This window comes from Dasypus novemcinctus, chromosome 7 (assembly GCF_030445035.2).
Source record: "Dasypus novemcinctus isolate mDasNov1 chromosome 7, mDasNov1.1.hap2, whole genome shotgun sequence".
NCBI lineage: Eukaryota > Metazoa > Chordata > Mammalia > Cingulata > Dasypodidae > Dasypus > Dasypus novemcinctus.
In genome coordinates this window covers 51,029,366-51,054,361 of record NC_080679.1, presented here as the reverse complement: position 1 = coordinate 51,054,361, position 24,996 = coordinate 51,029,366, and the positions used below count along the sequence as shown (strand labels likewise).

Genomic DNA, 24,996 nt, shown 5'->3' with positions numbered 1-24,996 from the left:
TGTGAGCCCCCATCCGCCAAGGGGGCTGGGACTCAATGTCCTACTGACATGACCCAATCAAAGCCCTAATCATAATTTAATCAAATAAAGATGAAACCTCTGAATCCAATATAATCTAATATGCCTAGAGGAATAAACCAGTTTATAAACATAATTCAATATCTGTTTTTGGAATTCATAAACAATATCAAACTGCTACATAAGGTATATTGCAAAAATGTGGAAATGAAGAGATTTGACAGCAACACATTATAGTGAGTATAATGAATACTACTGATTTATAAAAGTGATTGTAGCTGATAGGGGTAGTTTAGGGACATAAATATCAACTGAAAGAAAACTAGAGGATAATTTAAGAACTGTGTAACATAATGGTTTCTAAGATGGATGAAAATTGTGGTTAGTAAGTATAAAGATAAGAATATTCTATTACAAAATGTTTAGAATATGGTGATACATGGGAAAATTACAACCAATATAACTTATGGATAATAGTTAATAGTAAAATGATAATAGTTTTGTAGCAGTGTCAAAGAAGATGCTGTATCAATTCTTAGGGTCAAGAAGAGTGGGGTGGAAGGAGGTATGGGATTTTTCCTTTTGAAGTAATGAAAATGTTCTAAGGTTGACTGAGGTGATGACAGTTACTAATTTCATGAAAGTGAGAGCCACTAAGCATACATCTTGAATGGCTTGTACAAGGCATAGTATTGTATAACACAATGACTCTTGTGGTTGGTGATGGGCTGTGGTTAACAGTACAAATATGAGAACATTCTCTCATTAACTATAACAAATATATAATGCGAATATAGGGTGTTAGCAGTAGGGTGGGTTGGGGGGAAATACACCAAATGTAAGATATGGACTGTAGTTAGTAATATTTTGATGATACTCTTTCATCATTTGTAGTAAATGTTCCACAACAATATAAGGTGTTGGTGGTAGGGTGACAAATGGCAGACGTGTATGTTGTGCATGTTTGTTTTATAAGTTCACAACTTTTACTATACAATTATTATTTATGTATATTCATGTATAAATTATATACTTCAGTAATTTTTTAATGAAAAAAAGAGAAAACAGTAGAATATATGAGCACCTACAAAATAAAATCCAAAATCCAGACACACAAGTCAACTCTAAATCCTCAGTTCCTGCCTACATACCAGGTAAGGGACATATTAGCAAAAAACACCCAATTTTTCTGAGACAATATTTGTAAATTAGCACTTTATAAAATAGTTAATTTAAAAATATCTTCGTATTTTACCCATTTGTAATCAAGCCTAAAATAGCCCTGATTGCTATGATACTATCTTCCTGACATGTAAATCTAAAAGGGCTATCTGAGAATAAATCTCCTAACAGGGAGTACATACTTACTTGCAAGGCAACTAAACAATACTGCATATGATGGCAATGAGTTCCTAAGGCTTATTCTTTTATGAAATAGGCAAATTAAATAGGGCTCTTAAAAGTTTTTAAAAAAATTTTTCCCAGAGATATATACAAAGGCTATAAATAGGACATGTCACAGCTCCAACTCTTAAGTTACTATCAGGACTCCCTTGAGCATGTCAAAAAATAAAAAATAAAGTGGATTACAAAAGTGGTCCAGCAGCTAACATGCAGTTCTTTACCCTTATCACTGGGTGTGGCACTTTGATATTATTAATGAAATCCAAAAAGATAAAAATTATGCTTGTAAACTGGTTTGTTCCTCTGGGCATGATACTCCATGATTGTATTAGATTCAGTTGAGATGCCTTTAAGTAAACGCTGTTAAGATCAGGGTTTTGATTCAACCACATCATTAACGTGTGCAGAGCTGAGTCCCCAACCAACTTTCGTGGGCTATATAAACAGATGCTCAGTCAAAACAAATGAAGTAGATACACAGAGAAGTAGATTCACAGGAAAAGAACACAGAGGAATAGAGATGACTCCATTAGACACGACAGAGCCGCTGGAAAGAGAGAGACAAGCCTAGTCTACAGCTGACCTTATGAAGAGAGCTGAGCAACTGAATCTGGAAAGAAACAAGCCCCAGGAGGAGAGATGAGCCCTAAACCAACCTACAGCTGAGATTGGAAGAAACTGGGACCGTGGAACTTTAAGAGGAAGAAGAAAGGCTGAACCGGCAGACATCACTTGCCGTCTTTCTTGAACACGTGGCAAATGCCTTTAGGTGAGAAAGGCCTTTTTATGGTACACTTGCATTAGACTCGTTAGGTCCTTGTGTCTGTAAGCTTCTATCCCAAATAAATACCCTGTATAAAGTCAAGAGATTTCTGGTACTTTGCATCAGCACTCCTTTGCCTGACTGGAAATAGCCAGAGGGTAGAATGTGAGAGTATGGTTCAGTCAGGTTAACAGATCAAGGAACTTACTCCAGCTCTGTAGAGACAAATCCTTAATATCACTGTCCAGAAGGTAAGTTATGTAGACAAGAGACCACTGTACATTGTATTTCCTTTTCTTATTTTCCTAAGTGAGAGCTTTCATAGCGGTTATTCTGTTTGCCTTTCACAATTATAATTTAAGAACATAGAGATGTGTGTTTAGATAATATGTACAATATTAAGAAGAACTACACCCAAAAATAATTAAGCAGAATGAAATCTATGAGAGAGCCTGGATTTGGAACTGAATGCAATTGATTAATGTGAGACTGAGTTTTCCCTTTTCGAATGAACTTTCGTTTATAAGAACTAGAGTTGTGTTATTTAATTAGAGCAACAAACATGGCAGTTGTGTGAAGAAAAGTTTTGTGGTAACAGAGATAAACGGTTAATGCTGCACTTTTCTTTTAAACACTACTTAGGTGTATTCCATAAATTTTCATACACTGTGTTTTCATTTTCATTTAATTTATAATATTTTCTAATTTTCTTTTGCTTTACTCATGAGTTATTAGAAGAGGTTGCTTAATTTCCAAATTTCTGTTGTTTTCTATGTTCATTCTATATTGGTAAGAGAATATGTTCTATATGATCTCAATTCTTTTCAATTTTATGACTCAAAATATAATCCGAATGTATAAATTTTCCATGTGTCCAAAAAAAGAATGTGTATTCCGCAGTTCTTACTAAAGGTTTTTATAGGGTTTTTGTTTGGCTTTGGCTTATTTACTTAGCCAATATAATGTTGAAGAAGCAAAACAAATCAGGGCACTTAACACTATCTGATTTCAAGACTAATTTTAATGGTATAGTAAACAAAAGTGGGTTATTTTTGCTTAAGGGTAAACATTCTCATTATTGGAACTAAACTGAGAACCAAAAAGGAGACACACACACACAAAAAAGCAATTAATTTTAAACAAAGATGCCAAGTGATAAAACAACTGAATGTTCATATCGAAGGAAATGAACCTAAAACCTTACCTTATACCATACATAAAAGTTTTATTTTAGCTGCAAAAGCTAAAATAAAATTTCTCAAAGAAAACAGGAGATTATATTCACTATCTTGGGGTAGATAAAGACTTCTTACAGGTCACTTCCCACCCCAAAGATAAAGTACGGGTCATAAAAGAAAAATATTTAAATTGGATTTCATCAAAATTTAAAACTGTTGCTATTCAAAAGAATAAGAAAAGTTGAAAAAAGGAGATAAGAAAAAAACTACCCCCGGGAGAAATATTTTCATACATGTATATGATTAAGAATAAAATATCCCAGCCCACACACCTTAAATGAAAGATGGGGAGAGTGGACAAAATATTTCAACATATACTGCACAAAGAAATTTATGTAAAAAGCCAATAAGTAGCTAGGAAAATGACTGACACTTTTACTCACCAAGAAAGTACAAATACAAATTAAAACTATAATGTGATAATGAGATGCCATTGCACCCCCATTAGAATAGCTTAACTTTAAAAGAATGACAACAGCAAACTTGGCAAGGACTTACTGGAATTCTGCTATGTTTCTGTTGAGACATTAATATGGTCCAATTGCTTTGGAGAATGGAGGTTTCTTGTAAATTTAATTGTTAAGTTAAAAACTTGATAGGGGACCCAGTGTATATATTTACCCTAGAAAAATGAAAACATTTGGTATAAAAAGACTTGTGCAGGAATGATCATATCAGTTTTATTCATAACAACAATGGAAATAATCTCAAAGAGTGTAGTGGTGGTTACATGGATATATAGGTGAATTTTATCATTTTCTCTGAAAACATAGTTTCTTAGGTATTTTCCTTCCTAAACTACATGTTTGTTTTCTATTGTGAATTTTATCTTTTTAAAAAATGCTTTTATTTCTTAGCATATTATATAAAGGGAAATATTATAGTTTATAATGCATATTTATTATTTATAATGAATGGTGTTTATTTTATGTTTTAATAATATTTCTGAATATTGTTTTCAATATTCTGTGCACAATAACATTGTTTCTGGATAATGACCATGTGATTTCTTATTTTTCAAATCATAATTTCTTTTTATTTTTCTTGTCTTTATTGCACTGTTTAGGACTTTTAGTATAATGTTGAACAGAAACATTAATAATTGATATCCCTTAATTTTTCCTGATTTTAAAGAGAAATTTTGTAACATTTCATCATTATCCTAAAGTATGGAACACAATGTAAGCACGGATGTCACCTTGTTTGAAAGCTATTGTCTCAGAGTCTGTACATCACTTTAAGTAAATATGATATGAATAAGTTATAAGAATATCGCTGTGGAAGGGAAAAGGTTTAATGGTAGATGTGGGGGAGTACTGTATATTGTATATATGAATTACTGTGGACTAGGGCCCTTGTGAAAAGAAGGTCAATAATTAGGGGAAAAAAAAAGAAAAAGATAGGATGTAGAATTTTTCCAAGTCAACACATATTCTATACCTAAACCTTTAAACCCATCGCTATATGCCATCTTACTAGTAAGGGAACCTGACATTATATTGGGCTTCAATTTTCAGGAAGTTTTGGATCACAGAGTGGTTCAACAAGGGCAGCAGAGGAATACTGGTATAGGATACTATCGACAGGTGATATATGGCTGAGAGGGAGCTGTACAGGGCATATGTCCAGGGTGCATGGTAATGTTTGGATATACTCATAGTGGCAACAATTAAAAACTACAGCTGGGGGGTACTGAGTTCCTGGCCGGAGGTGCTCTGTCGTGGTCCCTAGGGGAACAGCGGCAATCCCCCAGATGCAACAGTAAGGACCAGGAAGGAATGAGAGTCCAACAGGGAGAGCATGATACTAATAATTATGCTTGTGAGCCTATATGCCTGAAATAAGAACAAGGCCTAAAGCAGCACTGTGCCTGGGAATTTCCTCCTGACAGCCTTCATGTTACTCAAATGTGGCCAGTCTCGAAGCCAAACTCAGCATGTAGATGCAGTGCATTCCCCCCAGCGTGGGACACGACACCTGGGGATGAGCCTCCCTGGCACCGAGTGATCACTACCAAATACCAGCTGAAGATGGAACTAGAAAATGACCTTGAATTAAAGGTTCAATGCGGAACAGCAGAATATCCCTGTCTACATATAATAACATGACTTTAAAATGCTGTTTGACCTAATGTAAGGGGGAAATGGAAAGCAGAAATGAGTTTATATAGCTATGAGTCTCTAAAAAAGAGTCTGGAGGCTGTCAAAAGGATTGCCCCTGTGCAAAGCTGAGCAGAGTCTGGGAGACAGATGGAGTGGATGCAATCCCCAGGTGTTGGTTCCTTTGAGGGCTAAAGACACCCACGGGTTCTATGGTCATGGCAGTCGGGGTTCACTGCCATGTCAGATGGCCCTTCTTTGGAGCTAGTGTTTCTGCGTGATGGAATTGGACTTAGATGGGATCTCTTTTCATAAGACTTTCATCCTACTTTACTGGAATTGTAGTTGGTGTTGGGGTTTAAGATATATTTAGGGAATTTGAATCTCTGGACTGACAATAGGATAGCCAGGCCCTGAGTGTCAACAGACTCCAGCTCCTACAATCTGATTTATTGGACTCACCTCACTCAGCCAAGATGGAGTTGAAGAAGGACAACCACCACACCATGGAGCCTAGAGTGCCTACAACTGAAAGCAGGAGGATTGCATCCAGTATCTATGTGGAATCTGAGCCTCCTCCTGACATAGAGGTGCAACAGACACAACCAGTCCAAGGCCCACAGAGAAAGGGTGGCATTGGAATGGGAAAAGTGGACATGGTGGCTGATGGATATGGGGAATGGCAGGAAGAGATGAGATGTGGAGGTGCCTTTGGGACTTGGAGTTGCCCTGGATGGTGCTTCAGGGGCAATCACCGGACATTGTAAATCCTCCCAGGGCCCACTGGATGGAATGTGGGGGAGTATGGGCCATGATGTGGACCATCGACCATGAGGTGCAGAGATGCCCAGATATGTACTTACCAAATGCAATGGATGTGTCATGATGAAGGGAGTGAGTGTTGCTGGGAGGGGAGTGGTGGGGTGAGGGTGGTGGGACCTCATATAATTTTTTTTAATGTAATATTTTTATAAAATCAATAAAATAATAATAATAATAAAAAGAATTATATTTGTTTTGTGTAAATATTTTTCTATGATAAGAATCTCTCTTCTATTTAGAGTTTACAAAGAGTTTTCATTTAAAAAAAAAACTGGTATTTAAATTTATCAAGTGCTTCATTTGTTAGTGTTAGTATAAGGTAGAAATCATGACTCCAGAATTCTGTAAATTTCAACTCTTTCAGTTTTAAAACTGGACCTAATTTTTAAGAGTAGAATTTTAATAACAGATTGAATTTTCTTTTATGATTGTAGTTCTACCAAGTCATCTGTATCTACTTGAGTCAGACTTTCCAAACTAAAATTTTTGAGGAAATCCTCTACTTGTTTCCTTAGAAGTAATTAACTGAAGAGCCTTGAATTTAGAGATTATCCTGATTATCCAAATGGGCTCATGGAATTACAAGTGTCCTTCTAAGTGAAAGAGAGGAGGCAGGAGAGTGAGAGAAGAAAATGTGACACAGAAGCAGAGGTCAAGGAGAAGAAGAAGGAGAACAGAAAGCCAAGGAATGAAAGCAGCCTCTAAATCTGGAAAAGAATGGTTTCTCTTATAGATCCTCAAAAGAAACAGAGTATACTTACATCTTGATTTTAACCCAGAGAACCCATTTCGGATTTCTGACCTCAAAAACTATGAGACAGTAAATTTGTTTTGTTTAAAGCCACTAAGTTTGTAGTAATTTGTTACTGCAGCCTTCGGAAACTAATATACCACTTTAAATCTTTAGAACGGATCCCATTTCCTTCCCAACGTTCAATGTTTTTAAATCAGTCAATTTGTTTAGTATTTACACTTACTTTTTTCTTCTCAACTGCTTCTTGCATCACACCACAGCCTTTTAGTTCAATTTCACTTGTCATAAAGACTATCTTCATGTAGTTCTTTCAGGGAAGGTGTTTGTGTGGTATATTCTATTTGTCTTTTTCTGAAATTTTATTTATTATGCCTTACTCCTCCAATAAGTGATTACCCATACAGAATTCTGTTTTCTCAGAACACTATCAAGGCTTCCATTGTCTTCTTGCCTATACTGTAGCTTTGGGGAGACAGTTACGTTTTACTTTGTTCTCTTATAAATTGCTTCCTTCTACCTTTTTTTAGTTAATTAGCTACCAATTAGACTCTTTCCTTTTATAGCTAATTACCTACTAAAGAAACTAATTAACCACAAAACTCATTCTCTTAACATAAAAAACAAGGTTGCTATTGGGGTGGGATCTCTTACACTCTTTTTTTTTTTTTTAATTCTGTTGATGGTGCATCAGGAACAAGATTTTTCTCTGATTCTTTATTCTTAACTATAGCACATAATTGTTTATTGCCATTGCTCTTCCAAACTCATTTATCAAAGTTCATCTAGTTTGGGGAAACACTGTATTCTCTATTTGCTTCTATAAATAAAGTTGAAGAACTAAAATTCAAGGTGTGTTTTTATCTATAAAGTTAATTTGTTTCATTTCTCATTTTTTCCTGGTCATTCTGCTAGAGATTATCTGATTTTATTGATTTTTTTTTCAAAAAAACATAAACTTCTTTTGTTTTCATTCAATTTCTCTTTTGTTTTTTTATCTTTCTTTTTTCTATTTCATTTACTTCTACCCTTATCTTTATTAATTTCTTTCTTCTGTTTAATTTGCATTTAAACTGAAACCAGGGGAGAACTGCACATCTCAGAAGTTCTAGCTCTGTGCAACTCTCTCTTCTCCAGGACTTTGCCCTGTGACCTATAGCTTCCTCACTTTCTGGACTCTCATCTCTGTCTCCTTAGCTCAGAGAGACCACAAGATACTGCCCGGGTTCTCCCTCCTTGTGTCCCTGCTTAGAAATTCTCTCAAGGCCAAAAGCATTGGCAATCATAGGGTTCAGTTCACTAGTGTTTGTTGTTGTTGTTTGTTTATTTCAGGCAGGAGATTAAATTTAGACTCTGATATTTCATTTTAATTGGAAGCAAAAAAAAGTTCTACTGCTAAAAAGTCTTAAAAAGCTTTACTTAAATCTCAAATTTAACCAAGTTTTCTGACCTTCTGTGAAAAAAATCTTTGATTCACTTTTAACTATAACATAAATCTATTAATATTTATTGCTTTATTCTTTTTATTTTTAAATACTTCCTTGTCATTGTAAAATTCTAAGCAATTGTTTATCATTTTAAATTACTGAAAAAAGTGTACACAAGGGATATCTTTATTTCAATAATTAAAATTACACTTTATATTTGAACTCTTCTGTACAATCATCCTTTGTACAAAAAAGCAGAAATATTAGCAAAAAAAAGAAGAAAAAATTACTCTAAATTTATTCTATGACAATAATTCACAATGACATTCATGTAGCATGCTGATGATTAAGTAATGTTATTTTTGTCATAAAAAGAATTGATCTTTTTTACTTATTTTTTTTTATTGACTTTGTAATAATATTACATTAGAAATATATATATATGAGGTCCCATTCAACCCCACCACCCCCACCCCACCTCTCCCCCCCCCCAGCAACACTCCTTCCCATCATCATGACACATCCATTGCATTTGGCAAGTACATCTTTGGGCACCTCTGCACCTCATGGTCAATGGTCCACATCATGGCCCATACTCTCCCCCATTCCATCAGTGGGCCCTGTGAGGATTTACAGTGTCCGGTGATTGCCCCTGAAGCACCATCCAGGGCAGCTCCATGTCCCAAAGACGCCTCCACCTCTCATCTCTTCCTGCCTTTCCCCATACCCATCAGCCATCATGTCCACTTTTCTCAATCCAATGCCACCTTTTCTATGTGGACATTGGATTGGTTGTGTCCATTGCACCTCTATGTCAAGAGGAGGCTCAGATTCCACATGGATGCTGGATGCAATCCTCCCACTTTCAGTTGTAATCACTCTAGGCTCCATGGTGTGGTGGTTGTCCTTCTTCAACTCCATCTTAGCTGAGTGTGGTGAGCCCAATAAGTCAGATTGTAGGTGCTGGAGTCTGTTGAGGCTCAGGACCTGGCTATCACATTGTCAGTCCAGAGATTCAAATCCCCTAAATATATCTTAAACCCCGACACTAACTGCACCTCCAGCACATTAGCATGAAAGTCTTATGTAGAGAGATCCCAATTGAACCCAGGACCTTGTACATGGCAAGCAGGCACTCAACCACTGAACACATCTGCTCCCTAACGATAGCTAGTTTTTCTTTTGTTTGGTTTTTGTTTTTAGGAGGTACCAGGAATGGAACTCAGAACCTTGTACATGGGAAGCAGTTGGTCTTGAGCTACATCCACTTCCCTGTTCTTTCTCTAACAATACACAAATGCTGGGTTAGGTAACTATAGGACTTTGTGTCTATCCCTCATAGCCATGCTCTCTTACATAGGGAGTGCATTCCAGCATGGCTAAGTCTTTGGACTATAAAAAGATTTCCATTTCCAAAAATGACTGTTAAACATGTAAACTCCAATAGAAGGATTAAATTTGTGTTTGTCAGTTAACATTTAACAGTGAAAACTACATTAAGGTAAGACCTTGCAGAAATACTGTTATCAAAGGGTACAGAATTCAATTTAAACAGAAGGCATTGAAGGGAAGTGTAAGACCAAGTGAGTTTAATTTTTCTCTTAGTAATTCACAAAGTCAATCTAGAGTACCTCTTAATTAACTACTGTATTATAGAACTATTTTAACTTTTGCCATACAACCATTATTAACCTTTGCACTCTAAGGTGCAAGGCCATTTTAGAACTTAATACCTGCTATATAAAAGGCACATATTATCAAACTTTACTATGTGAAGAAAATGATCTGCTAATTTTCACCCCTTTTTTTTAAGAGGTTTCAGCTAATTAGAGAAACACTTGATCTTGATAGGGTCTACCTAACATTTAGTATCCCACCTACAGTGATAAACTCGCTACTCCCACCCAAATGTGTCAACTCTGGATAAAGTTGTAACCCACTAATGGTGACTTTCTAATGTTGACAGAAAATTAAGGTCAACTTAAATAAAATGATGAAAAATGTTTTAAAATTATGCACACCATATAATTTACCTCTCCGTTCCTTTATTGCAGCCTCCTTTTCTGTATAACTGATCTTCTGTGGTTTATCTGACAGGTCACTTTCTCATTTAAATTTCTGTAGATTTTTTAAGTACTTTCTTTGTGGTTGCCCTGGAGTTTGTATTGCACAACCTACATCTATAACTTAGTAGTTTGAAAAGGTGTCAACTTAACTTCAACAGCATATACGTTCCATGTTCTCACACACTTCCATTTATACCCTTGATGATATTTCTCTGCCACATTACCTCTTTATATTTTGTGTGCCCATTATCAGGAAATATGATTATTTCTCATTCAATGTATTCTCTATAGTGCAGGAATTAAAGAGTAGAGTTATATATATTAAGGATACAATAGTATTGGGTTTTGCATTTACCCATTTTAGTGACCTGTACTGAAGATCTTCACTTCTTCACACTGCTCCGAGCACTCTCTCCTGTCCTATCCTTTCAACCTGAAGGACTCCCTTCAGCAGTTCTTGTAGGGCAGGTATTTTGGTGATGAAACCTCTCAGTTTCTATTAATCTGTGAGTATTCTAAACTCTCCCTCATTTTTGAAGAACAGTTTTGGCAGTTACAGAATTTTGGGCTGGCAGTTTTTCTCTCAGTTCCTGAAATATATCATACCACTGCCTTCTTGCCTGCATAGTCTCAGCGCTTAGTCTTATTGGGGACCCCTTTTATGTGACAAATTGCTTTATTATGTGTGAAATCTCTTCTATTTTTTTATTATTGGTTCTTTCAACATCATTTTTTATTTTTAAAGAAGTTTTAGATTACATAAATATTACATAAAAACTATAGGGGATTCCCTTATGTCCAATTCCCTCCTCCTCGTACGCTTTCCCACATTAATAATATCTGTCATTAGTGTGGTGCCCGGTCCGGCGGGGGCGAGTCCAGGGACCTGTGGGAAGAAGCAGGGTGGGGCAGGAGTCGAGAGAAGAATGGAGGCAAGACAGGGTTCTGATCAAGCCTCGTTTATTGGGGGTAAAACACGGGGATATATATAGAGGGAAGGGAACATGTACATAGGTGACAGACTGGTCTAGTGGGTGGCAGACGTCCAAGGAGGGGATTGGCCGACAGTTCGCACCGGGTCTGCGGAGTTTCGCGCCTTGCGCATGCATATTGCTGTTGTCACCTGAGTAGTGGCGGGAGGGGGAGAACAAAGAAGCAGGGAGGAGAAGAATAAGGAAATGACAGGGCAGATTTGTGAACTCCACCATGTAGTTGGAGGCTCTAAACAGACCTCACAGCGGGTGGCTCCCCACAGTGTGGTATATTAGTTACAAATGATGAACACATATTGAAGCATTGCTACTAACTGTGGACTATAGTTTATACTCTGCCCTGCACAATTTTATAGGTTATGACAAAATGTATAATGGCCTGTATCTGCCATTGCAATGTCATACAGAACAATTCCAATGTCCTGAAAATCTCCCCATGTTACAACTATTCTTCCCTTTTTCTCCCTTCAGAACCTCTCATGGCTACTGCCTTTGTATCAGTGATAAAAGTTCTTCCATTGCTAGAATAATAATAAATATAAAATATAATAATAATAAATCTACTTTAGTCCATTGTTCATTCGCCAATCTTAAGAATTTGGGGATGGTGATGCCCACTCCGCCTCTAATTGAGAGGAGATCTCATTGGCCACATGGATGGAAATATCTTGCTTGCAGTTGCAGATAGTCTCTGTTCCTTGGGATTAGTGTTGTCCATCATCATCTCCTTGTTAGTGCCAGTTGAGCCCTGAATCTCAAAAGTGCAACACCTACTCTATAGTTCATTGAAGATTCTTCTTTGATCCTTGATCCTGCTTATCCTGAAACTTTAGTTTAATCCATGTTTAACTGTTCAGATTTTCTCAGGTGGTCTGCATCTGTTTCTTTCCCTGGACATGTAGTACAACTTTTAAGATTGTCCTTTCACATGCCACTGTTTTACTTCTAGAAGAAAGCTTCCTTTCCTCTCTTCCATCTTCAGAAATTCTGGTGTTTTATTTGTTTGTGCAGTTTTCTCCCCAGTTCTGGTGATTTGATTAATTGTGCTGATTTACTCAGTGCTTCTTTTTCTTTTTCTTTTTTTTTTTAAGATTTATTTATTTCTCCTCCCTCCCTCCATTGTCTGCTCTCTGTGTCCATTAGCTGTGTGTTCTTCTGTGTCTACTTGTATGCTCATTGGGAATGGATCATGGGACCTTCCAGAGTGGGAGAGAGGCTATCATTCTCTTGTGCTATCTCAGCTCCCTGATCTGCTGCATCTCTTATTCTCTCTCTTTTATGTCTCTTTTGTTGTTGTTCTTGTTGTTGAGTCATCTTGCTGCAACAGATCTTTGCATAGGCCAGCACTCCTGCATGGGGCAGCAGTCCTGCACGGGCAGTACTCGACGCAGGCCAGTACTCTGTGTGAACCAGCTTGCCACATGAGTCAGCATGCCTTCACCAGGAGACCCTGGGCATCAAACCCTGGACCTCCTATATGGTGGATGGGAACCCATTTGCTTGAGCCACATCCACTTCCCAGTGCTTCCTTTTCATTGCACTTCTCAGTCTTAGGACCTGTCCTGGCTTACAGAAGTTCAGTTTTCCTTCTTTCCATACGACTTTTCTGCCTCTGTGAACCTTCGTACTAGGTTATCCTACCCCACAGAGCCAGATGGGGTCAACACTCAAAAAGTCCTGTTTCCTTTTTTCTTTTTTTTTTCGTTTAGGTGCTCCAACAATCTTGGATTTGCGCCCCTTTTGCTAATAGCTCTGCCACAGTCTCCTTTGTTTCTTGGGGCCTTTTTGTATGCAGGCACTCACCAGTAACTTAAATTCTGCCCTAGGACTCCACAGTGTGGATACATGTGGAGAACTACCCTCTGCTGTGAGGGTCTCTGTCATCTGCATCCATGGCAGGAGGTACCCGGGCCATGCTGATCCTGTGTGATGATTCTTAAAGTGCACAGGACTGGGAGTGGGGGAGGGGTTGAAACTGGCAGGTCCAGGTAAGTCTCCCACCTTTCTGGAGTGCTTTTATTCTCTTTGAGTTATGATTTCTGGAGTCTTTCTCCAGTCTTATTGTTTCCTGTGTTCCCAAAAAGTGGGATTTGTCTTTTTCATTGGTTGTTTCTGAGGGGATACTTTTCCAGGCGATGTCTCTCATCACCATGATGATGTCACACACTTAAATTTAGAGCAGTAAATGCTGCCTAGGTTAGTTTTTCATTTCCCCAGTAGTGGGACCCATTTTATCAGTTGACTTGGTGAGAATTCTACTCTTCCTCATATTGCATGATCAAGTGAGATTTCTTAAAACAAATCAGAACACATTTTCTTCCATTTGAAATTATTTATTTTGTCCACTTTAATAATATTCTTCTAGTATTCTTTTATATCATATTTTTATCTACTAAGGAAATTCTTGAAGTGCCTAAAAATACTGTGCTTTCTTTTCCTTTTTAAGTTAACATGTACTATTTAATTTCCACTCAGAGTTTCTGAAAAATTATCCTAACGTGATGGGTGAAGTGGAGAAATCATTAGTGCATGCAAAATAGCATAGCCATAATTTAAGAAGTCAAAAGAGCCTCCATCTTTCTTTTAATTTAAGGATCATGTGAATTGGTATCATAATGCTTTAAAGTTGAACTCTAATTAATTTTAATTGAAATAAAAAGTGCTGGAAGGTAGATTTTAAAATAGAGAGTTTTATAAAGGAAGGAAAAGAAATGCATAGGCTAGCTGCTTCCCTTCCCTTGTTACCCCACCCCAGGCAACCAAAGTTTCCTATCACTGGTCTCTATATGCAGCCAGTATCCAAGAGCATGGTACTAGTTTATTTTTATTCTCCTTTCATTTCCTTCCAAGTCCCTCTATTTTCACAAAATGTGCAAAGAGGTAGCAAATGTCTGTTAGTGGACTTTAATATAGAGATGCCCTTAATGAGCATGATTTTCTAAATCATAAATTATATTCCATGATAAAACCATGGGATACATAGATGGATGGATGGATAGATAGATAGATGATAAAAGAGAGATAATAGACACAGATACATATTAGGCAGTCTGGTATTTAATGAGGCAGATAGATCATATTCTACAAACTATATTGATATAGAACTAAAAATTGTAGTTGCCAGGAAAACAAGTAGGAATTTTTTAGATATGTTTGAGTATTTTCACTTTCATCTCTAAGGAAATATTCAATAGTAAAACTCTAAATAACTCGTTTTACAAGAAAAATTTGTTCTAAACAACCAATTAAGACTGATCCTTTTCTATAATAAATATTTTACAAAGATATAAAATCCAAATACTTTTCAAAGATGGGAATTTAAATAAAATTCATCTTTACTTTGAAGATGCATTGAAAATTAATTGAAGAGATTTGCATCATTTTAATTCTATATCCACTTTTGCCTAAATAATTTTGCCTATTGGATAACTATTCACATATTTCCAAATATATGTCTATACTGATTTCATCCACATCACACCATGATATCTAAGATCACTAATGAATCCTGCTGGAAGACCTGATTCATGGGTCCCTCTGGATATTGCTTGACAATTTTATAGTCTTGCAAATGAAAGTCTGTTGAATAAAGCAGTGAAGAATATAGGATTTGGAGTAAGACTGCTTTGGTGCAAAGTTTGGGACTACCACCTCTATGTGTTTTTGAAAAGCTTCTTAACCTCTCTGCCTCAGTTTATCTGTAAAATAGGTTTAATAATACTAATACCTTTATCATTGGTTCCTGTGAAGATGACTTGAGACGATATTCATGAAGTGATTAAAATTGTGCCTGCAGTTAATGTTAACTGTTTATCTTGTTTACTAATAGCAACATGTTCTCAGTGAGACATTTCACGATCATTCATTTCCTGTACCAAGTCTTGTCAATTCTGCCTTTATAATCTTTCCCTTGTTATGAATATTCTACCCTTTGTATTTCAAATGGGAATTTCTGAGTTCAGATTCTTATTATTCTTCCCTAGAAAATAACTTGCTAACTGATCTAATTTGTAACAGCTAAACTTTCAAATATATCAATACTATTAGATTTATCTTCCTAAATCATGAACAATAACATGTCATTCTACCTAAATATCGCCCCATTGCTTACAAAAGACCATGACATTCAGTGCCTCCATAATCAGACTCTTAAATTCCTTTATGTAACAATTTACTATTATATTTTTTAAGTTTTAGGTAAAAGGTTTCCTGACCCTCCAAACATTTCACACATTTTCCTCTTACGTTCTTTTTTCAGAATAACCTCTCAACTTTTTAATCTTTCAGATGAGTTTCTAAGGTCCAACTAAATTGCACTCACTCAGTGGAGACATTCCTACCTTCCACAGTGAATAAGAAGCATTGCCTCATTCTTAGTCACACAATTCTTTAACTTTTATCTATAGTATGCACTGAGGTGAGGAGCCCCCGCTTCTCTAGACAGGGGGCTCGGGGTGGGGAGGCGCAGGCATGAGAGGACGCACAGTGACTCGAAGGACAACTGCGGAGACGAGGCGGATGGCGCAGGTCTACTTTATTGAGGAAGTACAAGCAGTTTTATAGAGTATGAAGAGAGGGGATTGGTGGAGGGTGATTGGGTTCTGATAGGCTAGATTAGCTGTTGTTACCTTATAAGGGCATAGAAGCAGAACCTGTCTACTAGGCTGGTCAGTAGTTACTAGGGAGAGCTTAAATTTGAGAGGGCTGAGCTGGGTAGCTCGCTGATAGGTGGAAGAGAGCAGGCGTGTCTTTACGAGGTAGGAGGCCCTGAGATTGGCCCAGACGGAGGTGGTGTGAGGGGGCTTGCGTGAGTTTCCCCTGCGGGGAGGCATAGGTGCATACCTCGTCCCGAGGGGCCAACCAAGGGAGGCGTATTTTGTGCCTCAGACCTCGGAGGCGGCCAGTTCTGAGAGCCAAACTTTTGCATGCTTGCCCTCATGCACTATTTGAATTCTGAATTGGTTACATATGGCTTCCCCAGACTAAGTATAAAATTCCTTTAAATCAGTGCCTCCATCTTCTTCATCTTTGCCTCTACCAAATAGAAATGCAACTTTTCCAAAACTTAACTCTGATTTTTGATTCATCAGTAGAGAAGTGAGGATATATCTGGAGGTAACATTTTTGAGAACGCCATACAAAATTATATTTTCTGAGACTGTGACTATTAAAGTGTCTTTATCAATGCATGGATAAAACTTTTCCCTTTCAGATTCATTCTTCTTTCCCTTGATTCACTCATATCTGATTGTCACTGTTGCTGAGAAGTTGGAGGTCAGCACAGTATTTTCACATCTTAGGCAAGTTTATTTTTAATTTTTAATTTGGTTCATATTTCACTTTTTAAATGTCATCTGAAAAAAAAGAAATGGAATCTGAAAAAATCATATGATACTTTTTTATTCATTATATTTTTATCAATTATATAAAAGAAAAACCAAATTTAAATAGCTGTGAGTCTCTTTAATTTTCTGGCATCCTGGGGAAGCTCTTTCTCTTTTCATACTCAGGTCTTTTTTATTTTCTGCAGAAAGTTTTCTTTAAGAACTTTTGATTAATTTTTTAATGCAAATTGTTCCCGTTTCTTCCTCAGGAATGCCTATAATTCTAAAGTTTCATCTTCAGTCTCATTTCTCCATATTCCACAGATAACAAGCAATAATTATTGCTTGCTCACTTTGGTCTGCACTCTGGAAGCATTGGTAAGGTCTTTCCTTACTCTACATCACTACTTAATTTTTAACAATGTCATTTTCAATTTTACAATTCTACTGCTATCACTACAGATTTTTTGCATTCTCTCTTATCTCATCCACGTTTAAAAAAAAAGTCTTAGCTTGTCTTGACCACTTATTCTTCCTTTCTTATTCTGTCATCTTTTCTGTTCATGTTATATCTGTACAAGTTTCCTTTATCCTATGATTAGGGTGACCATATATCCCCATTTGCCCAGTACAGTCCTGGTTTTGAGGCTGTTCTATTATTAATTGTGCTCCCTTTCACTCTCAAATGTGTCCCAGTTTGGATGATAAATTATATGGTTGCCCTAAGGATACCAAGTCTTCTAAAATTTTCTTACCCTTGGACTAATAAGTAGCAAGAATTTTCTCTTTTTATGTTAATCAGGTTCATGTTTCTTTTCTGTTTCTTTCTCTTGTTTTTCAATATTGTTTGAAAGATCTATTTTTCTTAATGTTTACTCCTTCGTGGATGCCAACACATCTATAGAAAGTATTTGTGCACAGTGTGTATTTGTCCTTAGTTTTTTTTTCACAAATTCATTCTCTCTCTCTTATTTTAACTATTTATGTACCTTTTTGCTTCAGTCAAATCATTATACCTGTTATAAGTTCCAAAAGTGCAAGCATATCTTCTAATATGTCTTTAAACAAAATATGTCTAGATCTTTGGACAATTGATAATTTTTTCTGGAAAATGCCAAGGACAGAATGACACTTGCACAATGGGGGAAGGATTTTATCCATCTCTCTTTCTTTTAGGTGGCAAAATATTTTTTAGAGAAATATTTATTCATACACATGTAAATATACATACACACACTCCTACATTTGAAATAAGGATTTTGGACCATAATTTGAAAAATTATGCTGGCATTAATCAGTTTTATGATCTTTAACTTTACCCAATATGTCTCATTTTTAATGACAAATAGAACACGCTTTTGGTAAACATCATCATCAGTAAAATGTTATTCACATGTAGTAGCAACTATTTTGACTGTCTAATCTCTATCACACTGAAGAATCCCTAATCTTAGAAAACTGTTCTAGAAATGAAAGACTGCAAGGTTTTCAAAATGAAGGACCATGAGGTCTATAGAACATAATGACTTTGAAATTCAGAACACATTACCTGAAATGTTTCCTCAGTATTCTAGTCCAAATCAGGTTGCTCAACTCTGTGCTTTCATGGAATTGCTATCATAACCCTTAATACATATTTTCATTTTTCTTGATATCTGATTTCACCACTAAATTTGAAACTTCTTAGGGTAGGACTAAGCCAGATAACTGTATTCCTCTTCCAATAAATGGGAGCTGTTTAATAAATCATTATTATAGGAAAGAATGACTCAATCAATTAGTGAAATAGCAATAAATAAATACAAGATCAAGTTAATTCTAGAGGTATATGGATCCAATATTTAAAATGACATTGATTTCTGAAAGAAAACTGCACAATGTTCCAAACTTTATTACTTTTTATATACTGTAAGAGAAATTATATTTTACCAAGTTTTCAGTAAGATCATCATCCATCTAAATTGTGAAATGAAAATAGACAAATATGAAGAAAAGTATGAATATATACTGTATTCCCTAATAATGTAGGAATAGCTTCATAAGACTAAACTCCTTATTTTAAAAGTTTACTTAAACATTTTGAAGAGAAAGATCATTCATAATAATATTGTTTCTGGAAACAACTTTTTTGGTATTTACTGTTGACAATTAAAAACAAAATATAGGGGAAACGGACTTGGCCCAGTGGTTAGGGCGTCCGTCTACCACATGGGAGGTCCGAGGTTCAAACCCCGGTCCTCCTCGACCTGTGCGGAGCTGGCCCATGCGCAGTGCTGATGTGCGCAAGGAGTGCCGTGCCATGCAGGGGTGGCCCCCGCGTAGGGGACACCACGTGCAAGGAGTGCGCCCCGCAAGGAGAGCCGCCCAGCATGAAAGAAAGTGCAGCCTGCCCAGGAATGGCACCGCCCACACTTCCCGTGCCGCTGAGGACAACAGAAGCGGACAAAGAAACAAGAGGAAGCAAATAGACACAGAGAACAGACAATCGGGGGAGGGGGATAATTAAATAAATAAATAAATCTTAAAAAAAAAAAATATGTTGAATGACAATAATAATTTTTCCTTGAATAGAAAATACATGCAAACAATATTTTAAAAGTTTATACTTTAAATGTAGAAAAATAATTTTATAACTAGTTTCTTCATTATTTATGTAAATTATTTATGAATTTGATAATAGAGATTATGCATATTATAGCGATATATCAACCACATTAATTTGGTTGTATGGGTACTTCTTCAAAAACTCAAATGGCTTTTTATGTAAATGAGGCATGAGTCTTTAGGTCTATAGAATAATTCATTTGGTTTAATGAGACAATATATTTCTTATTGAGACATAGCTTTAAAGAGTGAAAGTTTTTTTGAAGGCCTGTAATAATATCTCAGTAAAAACGTTAGAATCTCTGAAGGGACCCTCAATAAATAGGAAACCTCTTTCCCTCCTGAGTTATTAAAATAAGTTGAAACAATGAAACAGTAAATGTGGAAATGTAAATATTTCCTTTATTCCTATAAATTACAGACTAAAAGCAATGTGCTTCAATAGACTTTGCAGACATGATTAATGTTACAGAATTAAAATCGGGAGATTATTTTTAGTTATCCATATGAGTCTGATCTAATCACATAAGCTTTTGAAAGCAGAGAACATTCTTTGTCTGGAGTAAAATAGGTGGGGCAGAAGGAGAGGTTTGGCAGGATTTGAAGCTTGAGAGGGACTTAACCTGCTAGAGCTAGAGGGGAGCTAGATGGAAATCATGAAAAGGAACACAGGCAGCCTCTAGGGGCACAAGTACAAAGAATGACCCCAACTGACAGCCAGAAACAAAACAGGGACTTCAGTCCTACACTACAACCTTCAATAAACTGGATTCGGTAAACAACCTAATGAGCCTAGAAATGAATTCTTTCCAGAAACCCCAGGAAAGGTCTCAATGGCCCAGCCTCTCAGTTTTGGCCTTGGGAAACCTGGGGCAGAGAAACCATAAAGCCAACCTAGAATTGAACCCTACAGAAACAGAAAATTGTATTTTCATTAAGCCACTAAGTTTGTGATAATTTATTACAGTAGCAATGGAAAACTAATAAAATTCTGAATGCCAATAAATAGGCAGACTTGTCCACCCAGCCTCCAAGAAATGCTGGATGAGGGCAAGATCATAAACTAGACTAGATCCTTCAAGAGAAAACATCCTGAAGACAGCTGCAAAACAAAGAAAAGTGAGTAGAGCACAGATGATCTTGGTTATCCTGTCCAAATTCACCTACAGATTAGTAATTGCTCTTTCAAGTGGAGGAATAATACCAGAGCCTTGAGTAATGTTCGCTAAGGTCCCTTTCTAGGAAAGAAACATCAGGGGTGGAGAAGAAGATTTCTCCATTGAAATACTATTTAATTTACCTTTAAATACAATTTCTGAGACAAAAATACCACTAAGTGGTCAAAAGCAGTTTTCATTTTATTAATATACCTAGATATATCTAGGAGAAAATGACCTTGCCATTGATGTGAATAGAAAGATAATTTTGCATTCAACTTTGGGTTTGTTTTTTTATTATTTATGCAAAATTTCTACAAAACATAATACTATGAAAAGGGGAATAAGAAATTTAAAACTTGAAAGAATCAATATCATGATATATGTAATGAGAACATTAGAGAATCCCAGAGTTACGTTAAATTGTATTTTCAAAATTTTATAGTTCCTGAACTATTATAAAAAGTTTTATTAAATTTATATTACATATACTACTATTCAAACTTCCAAATTTTTGGCCAACTCTAAATAAGGGTATATTATTCAAATCAAAGTAGCAAGTACACCTAATTAATTTTACAATTAACCTTAATAACATGAAGATAAATTTGCCAACTTTGTTCAATTTTTCATTGTTTAGTTTCAAATCATGAGAATTCCTTTTATGAATTAAGTCCTCCAGTCTCAAACGCTGATGCATAAAATAGTAATTAATTAGCACATGGAAATGAAATTCATAGGCATTTCATATCCTAGACTTACTCTGCAAGGTTCTATTTTATGTGCAAATATTTTACTATTATTTTCAGATAGATATTATAAATACTATAAATGTTAAACCAATAATGTGATCTAACCACACTTTTTTAGGAAAAAAGTTTGGAGTTTTTTGTTTGTTTCATTCTTACTAATAGTGAGAGGTGAGATAAGGGGAAATTCAAACTATTTAGTAGTGGCTCTTTTACAAATTTATTTTATTTTTTAAATGATGAGTATTTTTATTAAGTATATACTATGTTCCAGGACTATTCTAAGAGTGTAAGAAATACAAAAATATGGAATGCTTCACGAATTTGCGTGTCATCCTTGCAAAGGGGCCATGCTAATCTCTGTATCGTTCCAATTTTAGTATATGTGCTGTCGAAGCAAGCACTTTACACATTCAAATAAAATACTAACAGTCCTTCTTTAGAGGATGACATTACTAATGCCATAAAAGAAAAATATGAGAGGATGATGCATTAAATTATGAAAATGGAAGTGCTTTCTATCACAATTACTAATCATTTATTAAGGATGTATTACATATAAAGCATTAGTCTAGATCTGTACCTTCCAATTTAGTAGCAACTAACAAGAGGTGACCATTTAAATTAAAATTAATTAAAATTAAATAAGATTTAAAAATTAGTTTGTCATTCCCTGTCATTAATTCTGCTGAAATGGAAGTACAGAAAAGAATATACATTTAGACATTTGGGCTCTGTTCTGTATATTATGTAAATCCAAGCAGCTTAATTTTTACAGGTTACACACTTGGCCATTTATGTAAAGTCCTTCCAAGATTACACACATTTTTTCCTTTTTTAAAAAAAATTATCGAAGTATATATGTCATACATAAACATTTATAAACAATAAGCCTATAGTAATAGTTGCAGATAACATCATACAGGGCTCTTATACCTCACCCTACCATGATTACCTTGTATTGTTGTGAAACGTTTTTAACTAATGATGAAAGTGCATCCTCAAAATGCTACTACTAACCAAAGTATTTTTCCCCAACTCACTCTATCATTATTTTTTATATCATTTATACATGACCATACATAAACACTAAGTGTATGGTAAATGTTGTGAACTTACAAAGAAAACATGCATGACATCATATAGGGATCCCATAAATCAACCTACCACAAACACCTTGCATTGTTGTGAGATACATTTACAAATTATTAAAGAATATTGTCAAAATCTTACAAATAACTATAGTCCTTATCTTACATTTGGTGTCTTTTCCCCCAACCTACTCTATTATTATTAAATATATTTTTATTACAGAAGTTGTAAATTTATAAAACAATCATGCACATGTGCAGAATTCCCATGCAACACCCCTCTATCAACACACCACACCATGGTGGAACACTCATTACCAATTATGAGATTATATCATCAGTTTATTACCAAGCCCATAGCGTACATTTTGCACACTTTTTCCATGCTTCCCCATTATCAACATAGTACATCTTTGGCATAGATGCACAAATATTACATTATTACTGCTAATCACATTACATAGTCCATTCCAGTTGTATTTTTCCCATGCTTCTCCATATTCCCACCACCCTACAATAGTGATGTACATCTGCTCTAGCTCACAAAGGACACTCTATATCTGTACCATCATACACAATTCTCATCCACCTCTGGGTTTACTGTGTTATTCAGTCCCTAGATCATTCCCTAGCTTTCTGTCAATTGGCATTTACATCCCTAGACTACCATTTCAGCCACATTCCTATTTATAAACCAGCTGATACTCACTATAATGTGCTCCATCAATTCTATACATTTCCACACTTTTACAGTAAAGCTAATTAAAACTTCTATGTACATTAAACATCAGAAGTCTATCTCAGTCCTCCTCTTACCTCCTTTAAGAATCCCATACCTACAACAGGTCTTGAAGACATTTTCCTACATTTTCTTCTAGAAACTTTATGGTTCTTGCTTTTATATTTAGGTTTTTTATCCATTTTGAGTTAATTTTTGTATAAGGTGTTAGATAGGGGTCCTCTTTCCTTCTTTTGACTATGGATATCTAATTCTCTCAGCACTAGTTGTTGAATGGACTGTTCTGCCTGAGCTGGGTGGATTTGACAGGCTAATCAAAATTCACCTGACCATAGATGTGAAGGTCTGTTTCTGAATCATCAATTTGGTTCCATTGGTCTATGTCTGTATTTATGCCAATACCATGCTGTTTTTACAAATGTAGCTAGGTAATATGACTTGAAATCAAGAAATGAGAGTCTTCCAACTTTGATTTTCCTTTTTAAGATGTTTCTGGCTATTCAGAGCCCCTTAAACTTCCAAATAAATTTGCTAATCATGTTTTTTATTTATTTTTAAAATGCTGATGAAATTTTAATTGGGATTGCATTTTATCTGTGTATCAATTTGAGTAGAATTGACATTTCAATGATACTTAGTCTTCCAATCAATAAACATGAAATGTTCTTCAAATTATTTGGGTATTATTTTTATTTTTATTTTTTTTAACTATGAGCATAGTTTTCTGAATACAAGTACCTTACATTGTTGGTTAAGTTTATTCCTGAATATTTGGGTTTTATCTGTCATTTTCTCCTCCACTCTTTGACACTTTTAATTACTTTTATTGATATAATCTTCATTTCTAGACTCTCTTCCAGGCCTCTCTCTCCTGTCTTTTCTTTTCAAACTGTAGCACATCCTGTAGTATTTCCTGCAAATCCAGTCTCTTGGTTACAAACTCCCTCGGTATGTGTTTATATATTAATATTCTAAATTTGTCCTTGTTTTTGAAAGGCCATCTTGCCAGATATAAGATTCTTGTCTGGGAGTTTTTCTCTTGCAATATCTTAAATATATCATACCAGTGTCTTCTTGCCTCCATTGTTTCTGATGAGAAATCAGCACTTAATCTTACTGGGTATTCCTTATATGTTATGCATTGTTTTTCTCTTGCTGCTTTCAGAATTCTCTCTTTGTCTTTGGAATTTGACATTCTTATTAGTATATATCTTGGGGTTGGTCTATTCAGACTTATTTGGATGGGAATACATTGTGTTTCTTATACATGGATATTGATGCCATTCAATAGGGTTGGGAAATTTTCTACCATTATTTCTTCATATATTTCTTCCACCTCCTTTCCCTTCTTTTCTCCTTCTGGGACACCCATGACATGTATGTTTGCATGTCTTTTGCTGTCCTTTAGTTCCCTGAGACCTTGTCCAATTTTTCCATTATTTTCTTCATCTGTTCTTTTATATGTTCACTTTCAGAGGCCATTTCTTCAAGCTCACCATCCTTTCTGCTGCCTCCTCAAATCTGCTATTATATGAGTCCAGTTTATTTTTAATTTCATTTATTGTGCCTTTCATGCCCATAACATCTGCTATTTTTCTATGTATACTTTCAAATTCTTCTTTGTGCTCATCCAATGCCTTTTTAATATCCTTAATGTCTTTGGCCATAACATTGAATTTATTAAGGAGATTTGTTTGAACATCTATAATTAGTTGTCTCAACTCCTTTTTGTCATCTGAAAGCTTGTTACTT

The 24,996-nt window shown here is 35.6% G+C and overlaps 1 non-coding gene across 1 annotated transcript; it reads right to left on the bottom strand.

Moving 5' to 3' along the window:
* Positions 1–21,714: 21,714 nt before the first annotated feature.
* On the bottom strand, positions 21,715–21,818 carry LOC111765337 (U6 spliceosomal RNA). Its single transcript, XR_002797709.1, has one exon. It is a non-coding gene; the product is annotated as a U6 spliceosomal RNA (small nuclear RNA).
* Between the last annotated feature and the right edge of the window lie 3,178 nt (positions 21,819–24,996).